Below are 16004 nucleotides of genomic sequence, written 5' to 3' on the forward strand. Positions count from 1 at the left end.
TAATTTGTATATGGATAGGGTGGTCAGGGAGGTAAATGAAGTTATATATATATATATATATATATATATATATATATATATATATATATATATATATATATATATATATATATATATATATATTATCCCTGGGGATAGGGGATTAAGAATACTTCCCACGTATTCCCTGCGTGTCGTAGAAGGTGACTAAAAGGGGAGGGAGCGGGGGGCTGGAAATCCTCCCCTCTCGTTTTTTTTTAATTTTCCAAAAGAAGGAACAGAGAATTGGGCCAGGTGAGGGTATTCCCTCAAAGGCCCAGTCCTCTGTTCTTAATGCTACCTCGCTAGCGCGGGAAATGGTGAATAGTTTAAAAGAAAGAAAGAAAGAAATATATATATATATATATATATATGTATGTATGTATAAACGCCCACATACGAATATATACATACAGATACAGATCAACATATACACACACATACGAATACATACATATATACATATTCATACTTGTTTGCTTTCATCCATTCTGTCGCTACCCCGCCTCACAGGAAAACGGCATTGCTTCAGCGAGGTAGCGCCAGGAATACGGACAAAAAGGCCCCATTCGTTCACACTCAGTCTCTAGCTGTCATACCATTGCTTCCTGTCGACATCCAGGCCCCACAGACCTCTCCATGGTTTACCACAGACGTTTCACATGCCCTGGTTCAGTCCATTGACAGCATGTCAACCCCGGTATACCACATCGTTCCAATTCACTCTATTCCTTGCATGCCTTTCACCCTCCTGTATGTTCAGGCGTCGGTCGCTTAAAATCTTTTTCACTCCATCCTTCCACCTCCACCTATGACACATATATCCTCTTTGTCAATATTTCTTCACTCATTCTCTCCATATGTTCATACCATTTCAATACACCCTCTTCTGCTCTCTCAACCATACTCTTTTTATTTCCACACATCTCTCTTACCCTTACACTACTTAATCAAACCACCTCACACCACATATTGTCTTCAAACATATCATTTCCAACACATCCACCCTCCTCCGTACAACCCTATCTATAGCCTATGCCTTGCAACTATATGACTTTGTTGGAACTACTTTTCCTTGAAACATACCCAGAACCTTCGCCCCCTCCCCCAACCTATGACTCACTTCGCTTACATGGTTCCATCCGCTGCAAAGTCCACTCCCAGATATCTAAAACGTTTCACTTCCTCCAAACTTATATCCCATTTAGCTCTCCCCTCAACCCTAATGAACCTAATAACCTTTTTCTTATTCACATTTACTCTCAACTTTCTCCTTTCACATACTTTTTCAAACTCATTCACCAACCTCTGTAGTTTCTCACACGAATAAGCCACTAGAGTTGTATCATCGGCGACCACCTGACTCACTTCCCAGGCCCTGTCATCCAAACCAACTGCATACTCGCCCCTCGCTCCAAAACTCGCATTTACCTCCCTAACCACCCCATCCATAGACAAATTAAACAACCATGGAATCGTCACACACTCCTGTTACAGATCGACATTCACTGAGAACCAATCACTCTCCTCTCTTAGTACCCGCACACATGCCTTACATCCTTGGTAAAAACTTTTCACTGCTTCTAGCTACTTACCTCCCACACCATATACTCTTAAAACCTTCGATAAAGCATCTCTACCGACCCTATCATATGTCTTCTCCAGATCCATCAATGCTATATACAAATCCATTTGTTTTTCTAAATATTCCTTGCATACATTCTTCGGAAACCACACTGCTCTTCCCCAGTCTGATGCTCTGTACATGCCTTCACCCTCTCAATCAATACCCCCTTACCTTTGTACAATGGCACTATGCATGCATTCCGCCAATTCTCAGCCACTTCACCATGGTCCATACATACACTGAATATCCTTACCAACCAATCAACAACACATTCCCCTCCTTTTTAAATAAACTCCATTGCAATACCATCAAAACCCGCCGCCTTGCCGATTTCATCTTCGTAAAGCTTTTACTACCTCTTCTTTCTTCACCAAATCATTCTCCCTGACCCTCTCATCTCGCATACCAACCCGAACAAAACACCCTATACCTGCCACTATATCATCAAACACATTCAACAAACCTTCAAAATACTCACTCCATCTCCTCACTCCATTACTATCTGTTTCACTTCCCCACTTGCTCCCTTCACCGATGTTCCCTTTCCAAGGTCACTTACTCTCACCACTCCCTTCTCCTCAACATTCTCTCTTCTTTTCTGAAAGCCTCTACAAATCTTCACCTTCGCCTCCACAAGATAGTGATCAAACGTTCCTCCAGCTGCCCCTCTCAGCACATTAACACCCAAAAGTCTCTCTTTTATACGCCTATCGATTAACTCCCCTACTCACATACGTATGCTTATGTGTATCTCTCTTTTCAAATGACGTATTCCCACTCACCGGTCTTTTTCAGCACATAAATCCACAATCTCTTCACTATTTCCATTCACAACATTGAATACCCCATGCACACCAATTATACTCTCATTGTCACATTACTAACTTTCGTATCTAAATCACCCATCACTATAACCCGTTCTTGTGCATCAAGGCTGCTAATACACTCACTCAACCGCTCCCAAAACACTTGCCTCTCATGATCTTTCTTCTCATGACCAGGTGCATCCATTTTCAGTTTTACCAACATCAATCTCGAATTTACTTTCTTGCACTCTATCACATGCTCCTACAATTTCTGCTTCAGGAGTATTGCTACTCCTTCCTTAGCTCTTGCCCTCTCACCAACTGCCAAGACTTTCCCAAACCACTCTTCCCCTTTACCCTTGAGCTTCGTTTCACTTAGCGTCAGAACATTTAGGTTTCTTTCATCAAACATACTACCTATCTCTCCTTTCTTTTCATCTTGGTTACATCCACACACATTCAGACACCCCATCTGAGCCTTCGAGGAGGATGAGCACTCCCCGCTTGACTCCTTCTTCTGTTTCTCATTTTAGAAATATATACACAAGGAGGGGGGTGGGGGGTTCCAAGACACCCCCCCCCCCCCCCCCCCCCGGCTCCTTCCCCTTTAGTCGCCTTCTACGATACGCTGGGAATACGTGGGAAGTATTCTTGCGCCCCTATCCCTATGGATATTTAGATCAATATAAAACTTGTGGGTAAATATACGGAATATGAATAAAAACGTCAGAAATGTTCAGTTTTTATCTCAGGGAGTTTAGTGAGGACGTGTGAGTGGAAGCACTGCTCAGGGTTACCAAGTGTTCGTTGTGTATGATAAAGTGCACCACTTAATGCTCGCCTTGTATGGCATCTCTTCACCACAGCCTAGGAACAGACTCTTGTCTTTCGCTGTATACATATAGTACATAACACACACACACACACACACACACACACACACACACATACACTGAGAGCCAACCTTCTGCTGGAGAGAAACGCCCTCAGGGAGGCCCTCAGGTCGAGCCCCTCTGCGTTTCCTCCCCCGCCTGATGCGAGCCTCCATGACGTCAGCCATCCAGTAGTCTATAAGGCCGGCCTCTATCAGCCTCTGCTTCAGGAGGCTTATAGCGCGGCGAAACGGCGCTCCCTTCCTGTAACATGTAACGCCAATACTGTCACCTTCCTGTAACATGTAACGCCAATATTGTCACCTTCCTGTAACATGTAACGCCAATATTGTCACTATTCTGTAACATGTAACGTCAATATTGTCACTATTCTGTAACATGTGACGCCAATATTGTCACCGCCCTGTAACATGTAACGCCAATATTGTCACCTTCCTGTAACATGTAACGCCAATATTGTCACTATTCTGTAACATGTAACGTCAATATTGTCACCGCCCTGTAACATGTAACGTCAATATTGTCACTATTCTGTAACATGTAACGTCAATATTGTCACCGCCCTGTAACATGTAACATCAATATTGTCACTATCCCGTAGCATGTAACGCCAATATTGTCACTATCCTGTAACATGTAACGTCAATATTGTCACCGCCCTGTAACATGTAACGTCAATATTGTCACTATTCTGTAACATGTAACGTCAATATTGTCACCGTCCTGTAACATGTAACGCCAATATTGTCACTATCCTGTAACATGTAACGTCAATACCATAGTTACAGAGACTCAGTCACAGTATTATGTATTTCAAGACTTCAGTTTATAATCACAGTCAGTAAGTCCGTTTAATACAGTAGTCTAGAAACTGAAACCTGCTGTTATCTCTTACATATTTAGAAAACTAATCACAATTACTCTGCTGATAGATCAAAGAGGATAGAAAAATTATCGATATGAAGATAATTAATGATAATTGGTTGACACTGATAATCTGTCTTACTTAGAATTCATATTAGTTTTAATTATATCAAAATCTTTGTAAAAGTCAGTCCATTGTCTTGCAGGTCCGTAGCTAAACTAGGAAATGGCCGATAGGATTAAACGAAGGATCTGCCATCATCTGACTGTTCTGCTGCCATGCTATAAGGCCAGCGAGTTGGTTAGTTGTCTGGGCTTTGATTAGGCCCATTAATTGCCATTGATTGCCGTCATTGTCGAGCTACAGCCACCAGCCTTTGTACCTCACTGAACACATTCTTCAGGTGTTGAGGATAATTCTAAGATCCCATACATTCTTACTATGTCTGCGTCCCATGTGTAAGAGAAAGGCTGTGTTTTATCTAAGCTTTGCTCAACGTGAAAATATTATGAGTTCAGATCTTTTCTGAGAACTAAACATATCTTATGTAATATTGGAAAGACATTCAGTTTATGTTTTAAGTTGAGGAGAAATGTTATTCTATTGTAATCATTGGACTAACATATTCAAGTGTGTGTATGACTGGAGCACCACATTTCATTTTTTTGGTGTATTTAGGTAATGACATGGCTACCACATACCTGAGTCCCCAGCCGTAGCCGGCCATTAGAGGATACTCCCTCCTGCTGGTGTGGAAGGGAGTGTAGCCACGATCGTCGGTGTAGTGCAAGGCTATGATGGACTGGATGTAATACTTCCAGTTGATCAAGGAGTAACGTCCCTGAAGCACCCTGGCCAGACCCTCCCTCACATCACGGATCTGTAACACCAACACCCACACTTTCTTACACCAAGACACGACAAAACTAGAAGGTTTATGCAGAATGAATATGAAAAGTAAACACATAAGAGTTATTCATTTTGTACCATATATACCGTCACTAGCCACAGATTCTTAACCTCCTTCCCGGTAGGGTGGAGCTCGAGGCCAAGGTTTAAGGGAGGAGAGACGAGAGGACATACTCTTGTTCAGTAGTTAAGTAATCGTTAAGACGACAGTGGAGCACACACACACCCACCCACCCACCCACCCACACACACACACACACACACATCATACAAGACACATGAGTACTGCTCTGAAATTTAGCTTGGCTGTTCCTGGGCGATCTGAACACTCGATAAAACAGGGCCGTGTCTGGGTCTGGGGATCGATTTCAACGTCTCACCATAACTGATGAACTGACGCATGTCCGGCCGCCTCACCTTCCTGAAATCCTAGGGGCTTCGCCCTCCGTCCAGCCAGGTGAGGGAGGGTGAGAGGGAGGGAGGGGTTGGGCAAATCATGGAAGGCTTCTGTACATCGGTGAGATAATGATCATAACACATGGACCTCATTCATAGCGAGGGTGTCTGTGATCTGAGGAATTATACTTAACATCTGAAGGTGTTAATGATCAACGCTGACGGTCATCATAACCAGTGGCAGCTCATAGGCCTAAATTTGTCTCAGATAACAAAACAACCAATTTTTGGCGATAAATAATCTCAATGAGCGTCACACTGACGATCTACGGAAGATACACAGAACTCGAAGCTGATAAATGAGTCAAGTAAATGTAACTGATTTATCACACTTGCCTTCCTTACCTCATCAAAAATGTGATAGATTAGTTGATCGCCAACAGTCAATACCTTCCTGCTGATCTTAACATCACAGTACATCGAAGAACACAAGGGCATGCCCCCATCCAGGTCTCCACCGCCCACAACCCGTCCTAGAAGACCCGTCCAACATACCCGTCCCACACCCGTCTCCACCTCCCACAAACCCGATAATGACCCCAAGAAACCTCCTACAAACCCCTCCCATGTTCCTCGCCTCTCTTCAATCCATCACTACGGTCAATAATGATGTTCAGAACTCTAATTCCAGGGACTGGAGACTGGAAAGCTCACATTCAAACCAGACGCTTTGGAAAATGAACCAGAAAATTTTCCACGCAGTGTTGAAAGTGGATGGCAGAAACTGGAGAACAGACCCCAGGTCTTACCTCAGTCTTTTCATATATCTCACGCACCACACCAGAGTCGGCGGACTTGGTGAAAAATTCCACAGATGCGCTCGTCAATATGGAGGGTTCGGCGCCCCACCTCCAGTGGTCCTGGTCCAGCAGGTCCTGGAAGGTGTTGATGGGCGTCGTCTTGCCCTGGATGGTGAGGTGGGCCACCAGGGAGGAACGGTAAGCTGTTGTCACCACCAGACAGAACACCAGCCACCATCCTGCCAACACCTGCAACACATACGGTACACTTGGTGACCAGGGACAACACCAGCCACTAACCTGCCAACATCTGCAACACATACGGTGCACTTAGTGACCAGGGACAACACCAGCCACTAACCTGCCAACATCTGCAACACATACGGTACACTCGGTCAACAGGGACAACACCAGCCACAAACCTACCAATACCTGCAACACATACGGTATATCGGTCAACAGGGACAACAGCCACTAGCCTGACAACACCTGCAACACACACGGTACACTCGATCACCAGGGACAACAGCCAATAACCTGCCAACACCTGCAACACATACGGTACATTAGGTGATCAGGGACAACACCAGCCACCATCCTGCCAACACTTGTAACACATATGGTACACTTGGTAACAAGGGACAACACCAGCCACCATCCTGCCAACACATGTAACACATACGATACATTCGATGAATGGGGCTACAGCAGCTACCACCCTGGTAAAACCTGCAACACACACAGTGTGTTTTGTGACCAGGGTTAACACTAGCCACCACCCTGCCAATACTTATAGCGCACGATATATTTGGTGACCTGGGGCAATACCAGTCACCACCCTGCGAACACCTGCAGTACATGATATATTTGGTGGCTCATGACAACACCAGCCACCACCCTGCCAACACCTGCAGTACATGATATATTTGGTGGCTCAGGACAACACCAGCCAACACCCTGCCAACACTTGCAGAACATGATATATTTATTGACTCGGGACAACACCATCCACCACCCTGCCAACACCTGCAGTACATGATATATTTGGTGACTCGGGAAAACACCAGCCAACACCCTGCCAACACTTGCAGAATATGATATATTTGGTGACTCGGGACAACACCAGCCACCAACCTGCCAACACCTACAGTACATGATATATTTGGTGACTCGGGACAACACCAGCCAACACCCTGCCAATACCTGCAGTACATGATATATTTGGTGACTCGAGACAACACCAGCCACCACCCTGCCAACACTTGCAGTACATGATATATTTGGTGACTCGGGACAACACCAGCCATCACCCTGCCAACACTTGCAGTATATGATATATTTGGTGGCTCGGGACAACACCAGCCACCACCCTGCCAACACGTGCAGTACATGATATATTTGGTGACTCGGGACAACACCAGCCATCACCCTGCCAACACCTGCAGTACATGATATATTTGGTGAATCGGGACAACAGAAGCCACCACCCTGCCAACACCTGCAGTACATGATATATTTGGTGGCTCGGGAAACACCAGCCACCACCCTGCCAACACTTGCAGTATATGATATATTTGGTGGCTCGGGATAACACCAGCCACCACCCTGCCAACACCTGCAGTACATTTGGTGGCTCGGGACAACACCAGCTACCACCCTGCCAACACCTGCAGTACATGATATATTTGGTGACTCGGGACAACACCAGCCACCACCCTGCCAATACCTGCAGTACATGATATATTTGGTGACTCGGAATAACACCAGCCACCACCCTGCCAACATTTGCTGTACTTGATATATTCAATGACTCGGGACAACACCAGGCACCACCCTGTCAACACCTGCAGTTAATGATATATTTAGTGACTCGGGACAACACCAGCCACCACCCTGCCAACACTTGCAGTACATGAAATATATGGTGACTCGGGACAACACCAGCCAACACCCTGCCAACACCTGCATTACATGATATATTTAGTGACTCCGAAAACACCAGCCACCACCCTGCCAACACTTGCAGCACATGATATATTTGGTGACTCGGGACAACACCAGCCTCTACCCTGCACACACCTGCAGCTCATGACATATCTAGTGACTTGGGAAACACCAGCCACCACCCTACCAACACTTGCAGTACATGATATATTTAGTGACTCGGGACAACACCAGCCATCACCCTGCCAACACCTGCAGTACATTATATATTTAGTGACTTGGGACAACACCAGCCACCACCCTACCAACACTTGAAGTACATAATATATTTGGTGACTCGGGACAACACCAGCCACCACCCTGCCAATACCTGCAGTACATGATATATTTGGTGGCTAGGCACAACACCAGCCACCACCCTGCCAGCACCTGCAGAACATGATATATTTGGTGACTCGGGACAACACCAGCCAACACCCTGCCAACACCTACAGTACATTATATATTTGGTGACTCGGGAAAAAAACAGCCACCACCCTGCCAACACTTGAAGTACATAATATATTTGGTGACTCGGGACAACACCAGCCACCATCATGCCAATACCTGCAGTACATGATATATTTGGTGGCTAGGCACAACACCAGCCACCACCCTGCCAACACCTGCAGTACATGATATATTTGGTGGCTAGGCACAACACCAGCCACCACCCTGCCAGCACCTGCAGAACATGATATATTTGGTGACTCGGGACAACACCAGCCACCACCCTGCCAACACTTGCAGTACATGATATATTTGGTGGCTCGGGACAACACCTGCTACCACCCTGCCAACACCTGCAGAACATGAAATATTTGGTGACTTGGGACAACACCAGCCACACCCTGCCAGCACCTACAGAACATGATATATTTGGGGACTTGGGACAACACCAGCCACCACCGTGCCAACACTTGCAGTACATGATATATTTAGTGACTCGTGAAACACCATCCATCACCCTGCCAACACTTGCAGTACATGATATATTTGGTGACTCGGGAAAACACCAACCTCCACCCTGCCAACACCTTCAGCTCATGACATATTTAGTGACTCGGGAAACACCAGCCAGCACCCTGCCAACACCTGCAGTACATGATATATCTAGTGACACGGGACAACACCAGCCACCACCCTGCCAACACTTGCAGTACATGATTTATTTGGTGACTCGGGACAACACCAGCCACCACCCTGCCAACACTTGCAGTACATGATGTATTCGGTGACTCGGGACAACACTAACCACCACCCTGCCAACACCTGCAGTACATGATATATTTGGTGGCTCGGGACAACACCAGCCACCACCCTGCCAACACCTGCAGTAAATAACATATTTTGTGACTCGGGACAACACCAACCACCACCCTACCAACACCTGCAGTACATGATATATTTAGTGACTCGGGACAACACCAGCCACCACCCTGCCAACACCTGCAGTACATGATACATTTAGTGACACGGGACAACACCAGCCACCACCCTGCCAAAACCTGCAGTACATGATATATTTGGTGACTAGGGACAACACCAGCCACCACCCTGCCAACACCTGCAGAACATGATATAATTGGTGACTCGGGACAACACCAGCCACCACCCAGCCAACACCTGCAGAACATAATATATTTGGTGACTCGGGAAACACCAGGCACCACCCTGCCAAAACCTGCAGTAAATGATATATTTGGTGACTCAGGACAACACCAGCCACCACCCTGCCAACATTTGCAGTACATGATATATTTGGTGACTCGGACAACACCAGCCACCACCCAGCCAACACCTGCAGAACATGATATATTTGGTGACTCGGGAAACACCAGCCACCACCCTGCCAACACCTGCAGTACATGATATATTTGGTGACTCGGGACAACACCAGCCTTCACCCTGCCAACACCTTCAGTACATGATATATCTGGTGGCTCGGGACAACACCAGCCACCACCCTGCCAACACTTGCAGTACATGATATATTTGGTGACTCGGGACAACACCAGCCACCACCCTGCCAATACCTGCAATACCTGATATATTTGGTGGCTCGGATCAACACCAGCCATCACCCTACCAACACTTGCAGTACATAATATATTTGGTGACACGGGACAACACCAGGCACCACCCTGCCAACACCTGCAGTAAATGATATATTTGGTGACTCAGGACAAAACCAGCCACCACCCTGCCAACATTTGCAGTACATGATATATTTGGTGACTCGGGATAACACCAGCCACCACCCTGCCAACACTTGCAGCACATGATATATTTGGTGACTCAGGACAACACCAGCCACCACCCTGCCAACACCTGTAGCTCATGACACATCTAGTGACTTGGGAAACACCAGCCACCACCCTGCCAACACTTGCAGTACATTATATATTTGGTGACTCAGGACAACACCATCCACCACCCTGCCAACACTTGCAGTACATTATATATTTGGTGACTCGGGACAACAGCAGCCAATCACCCTGCCAACACTTGAAGTAAATGATATATTTGGTGACTCGGGAAAACGCCAACCACTACCTTGCCAACACCTGCAGCTCATGACATATTTAGTGACTCAGGAAACACCAGCCACCATCCCTGCCAACACTCTCAGTACATGATATATTTGATGACTCGGGAGAAAACCAACCACCACCCTGCCAACACCTACAGCTCATGACATATTTTGTGACTCGGGAAACACCAGCCACTACCCTGCCAACAGTTGAAGTACATGATATATTTGGTGACTCGGGACAACACCAGCCACCACCCTGCCAACACCTGCAGTACATGATCCATTTAGTGACACGGGACAACACCAGCCACCACCCTGCCAAAACCTGCAGTACATGATATATTTGGTGACTAGGGACAACACCAGCCACCATCCTGCCAACACCTGCAGTACATGATATAATTGGTGACTCGGGACAACACCAGCCACCATCCTGCCAACACCTGCAGAACATGATATATTTAGTGACTCGGGAAACACCAGCCACCACCCGGCCAACACCTGCAGTACATGATATATTTGGTGACTCGGGACAACACCAGCCATCACCCTGCCAACACCTGCAGTACATGATATATCTGGTGGCTCGGGACAACACCAGCCACCACCCTGCTAACACCTGCAGTACATGATATATTTGGTGACTCGGGACAACACCAGCCACCACCCTGCCAATACCTGCAATACCTGATATATTTGGTGGCTCGGGACAACACCAGCCATCACCCTACCAACACTTGCAGTACATGATATATTTGGTGACTCGGGACAACACCAGGCACCACCCTGCCAGCACCTGCAGTAAATGATATATTTGGTGACTCAGGACAACACTAGCCACTACCCTGCCAACATTTGCAGTACATGATATATTTCGTGACTCGGGACAACACCAGCCACCACCCTGCCAACACTTGCAGTACATGATATATTTGGTGACTCGGGACAACACCAGCCACCACCCTGCCAACACCTGTAGCTCATGACATATCTAGTGACTTGGGAAACACCAGCCACCACCCTGCCAACACTTGCAGTACATTATATGTTTGGTGACTCGGGACAACACCATCCACCACCCTGCCAACACTTGCAGTACATTATATATTTGGTGACTCGGGACAACACCAGGCAATCAACCTGCCAACACTTGCAGTACATGATATATTTCGTGACTCGGGACAACACCAGCCACCACCCTGCCAACACTTGCAGTACATGATATATTTCGTGACTCGGGACAACACCAGCCACCACCCTGCCAACACTTGCAGTACATGATATATTTGGTGACTCGGGAGAACACCAAACACTACCCTGCCAACACCTGCAGCTCATGACATATTTAGTGACTCAGGAAACACCAGCCACCACCCTGCCAACACTTTCAGTTCATGATATATTTGATGACTCGATAGAACACCAACCACCACCCTGCCAACACCTGCTGCTCATGACATATTTAGTGACTCGGGAAACACCAGCCACCACCCTGCCAACACTTGAAGTACATGATATATTTGGTGACTCGGGACGACACCAGCCACCATTCTGCCAACACCTGCTGTGCATGATATATTTGGTTGCTCGGGACAACACCAACCACCACCCTGCCAACACTTGCAGCTCATGATATATTTAGTGACTCGGGAAACACCAGCCAGCACCCTGCCAACACTTGCAGTGCATGATTTATTTGGTGACTCGGGACAACACCAGCCACCACCCTGCCAACATTTGCAGTAAATGATATATTAGGTGAATCGGGACAACACCAACCACCACTCTGCCAACACCTGCAGTACATGATATATTTGATGGCTCGGGACAACACCAGCCACCGCCCTGCCAACACCTGCAGTAGATAACATATTTAGTGATTCGGGACAACACCAGCCACCACTCTGCCAACACCTGCAGTACATGATATATTCAGTGACTCGGGACAACACCAGCCACCACCCTGGCAACACCTGCAGTACATGATATATTTAGTGACACAGGACAACACCAGCCACCACCCTGCCAACACCTGCAGTACATGATATATTTGGTGACTTGGGACAACACCAGCCACCATCCTGCCAACACCTGCAGTACATGATATATTTGGTGACTCGGGATAACACCAGCCACCACCCTGCCAACACCTGCAGAACATAATATATTTGGTGACTCGGGAAACACCAGCCACCACCCTGCCAACACTTGCAGTACATGATATATTTGGTGACTCGGGACAACACCAGCCACCACCCTGCCAACACCTGTAGCTCATGACATATCTAGTGACTTGGGAAACACCAGCCACCACCCTGCCAACACTTGCAGTACATTATATGTTTGGTGACTCGGGACAACACCATCCACCACCCTGCCAACACTTGCAGTACATTATATATTTGGTGACTCGGGACAACACCAGGCAATCAACCTGCCAACACTTGCAGTACATGATATATTTCGTGACTCGGGACAACACCAGCCACCACCCTGCCAACACTTGCAGTACATGATATATTTCGTGACTCGGGACAACACCAGCCACCACCCTGCCAACACTTGCAGTACATGATATATTTGGTGACTCGGGAGAACACCAAACACTACCCTGCCAACACCTGCAGCTCATGACATATTTAGTGACTCAGGAAACACCAGCCACCACCCTGCCAACACTTTCAGTTCATGATATATTTGATGACTCGATAGAACACCAACCACCACCCTGCCAACACCTGCTGCTCATGACATATTTAGTGACTCGGGAAACACCAGCCACCACCCTGCCAACACTTGAAGTACATGATATATTTGGTGACTCGGGACGACACCAGCCACCATTCTGCCAACACCTGCTGTGCATGATATATTTGGTTGCTCGGGACAACACCAACCACCACCCTGCCAACACTTGCAGCTCATGATATATTTAGTGACTCGGGAAACACCAGCCAGCACCCTGCCAACACTTGCAGTGCATGATTTATTTGGTGACTCGGGACAACACCAGCCACCACCCTGCCAACATTTGCAGTAAATGATATATTAGGTGAATCGGGACAACACCAACCACCACTCTGCCAACACCTGCAGTACATGATATATTTGATGGCTCGGGACAACACCAGCCACCGCCCTGCCAACACCTGCAGTAGATAACATATTTAGTGATTCGGGACAACACCAGCCACCACTCTGCCAACACCTGCAGTACATGATATATTCAGTGACTCGGGACAACACCAGCCACCACCCTGGCAACACCTGCAGTACATGATATATTTAGTGACACAGGACAACACCAGCCACCACCCTGCCAACACCTGCAGTACATGATATATTTGGTGACTTGGGACAACACCAGCCACCATCCTGCCAACACCTGCAGTACATGATATATTTGGTGACTCGGGATAACACCAGCCACCACCCTGCCAACACCTGCAGAACATAATATATTTGGTGACTCGGGAAACACCAGCCACCACCCTGCCAACACTTGCAGTACATGATATACTTGGTGACTCGGGACAACACCAGCCATCACCCTGCCAACACCTGCAATACATGATATATCTGGTGGCTCGGGACAACACCAGCCACCACCCTGCCAACACTTGCAGTACATGATATATTTGGTGACTCGGGACAACACCAGCCACCATCCTGCCAATACCTGCAATACCTGATATATTTGGTGGCTCGGGACAACACCAGCCATGACCCAACCAACACTTGCAGTACATGATATATTTGGTGACTCGGGACAACACCAGCCACCACCCTAGCAACACCTGCAGTACATGATATATTTGGTGACTCAGGACAACACTAGCCACTACCCTGCCAACATTTGCAGTACATGATATATTTGGTGACTCGGGACAGCCGACCACACTGCCAACACTTGCAGTACATCATATATTTGGTGACTCGGGAGAACACCAGCCACTACCCTGCCAACACCTGCAGCTCGTGACATATTTAGTGACTCAGGAAACACAAGCCTCCACCCTGCCAACACTTTCAGTACATGATATATTTGGTGACTCGGGACAACACCAACGACCACCCTGCCAACACCTGCAGCTCATGACATATTTAGTGACTCGGGAAACACCAGCCAGCACCCTGCCAACACTTGCAGTACATGATATATTTGTTGGCTTGGGACAACACCAGCCAGCACCCTGCCAACACTTTCAGTACATGATATATTTGGTGACTCGGGACGACACCAACCACCACCCTGCCAACACCTACTGTGCATGATATATCTGGTGGCTCGGGACAACACCAGCCACCACCCTGCCAACACCTGCAGTACATGATATATTTGGTGGCTCGGGACAACACCAACCACCACCCTGCCAACACCTGAAGCTCATGACATATTTAGTGACGGGACAACACTAGCCACCACCCTGCCAACACCTGCAGTACATGATATATCTAGTGACTCGGGACAACACCAGCCACCACCCAGCCAACACCTACAGTACATGATATATTTAGTGAATCGGGACAACACCAGGCACCACCCTGCCAACACATGCAGTACATGATATATTTGGTGACTCGGGACAACACCAGCCTCCACCCTGCCAACACCTGCAGTACATGAAATATTTAGTGACTCGGGACAACATCAAGCACCACTCTGCCAACACCTGCAGTCCATGATATATTTAGTGACTCGGGACAACACCAGCCACCACCCTACCAACACCCGCTGTCCATGATATGTTTAGTGACTCGGGAAGACACCAGCCACCACCCTGCCAACACCTGCAGAACATGATATTTTTAGTGACTAGGGACAACACCAGCCACCACCCTGCCAACACTTGCAGTACATGATGTATTTGGTGTCTCGGGAGAAAACCAGCCACCGTCCTGCCAACACCTGCAGCTCATGACATATTTAGTGACTCGGGAAGAACCAGCCACTACCCTGCCAACACTTGCAGTACATGATATATTTGGTGACTCGGGACAACACCAGCCACTACCCTGCCAACACCTACAGCTCATGACATATTTAGTGACTCGGGAAGAACCAGCCACTACCCTGCCAACACTTGCAGTGCATGATGTATTTAGTGACTTGGGACAACACCAGCCACCACCCTTCCAACACCTGCAGTACATGATATATTTAGTGACTC

This window comes from Panulirus ornatus, chromosome 12 (genome assembly GCF_036320965.1).
Source record: "Panulirus ornatus isolate Po-2019 chromosome 12, ASM3632096v1, whole genome shotgun sequence".
Taxonomy (NCBI): Eukaryota; Metazoa; Arthropoda; class Malacostraca; order Decapoda; family Palinuridae; genus Panulirus; species Panulirus ornatus.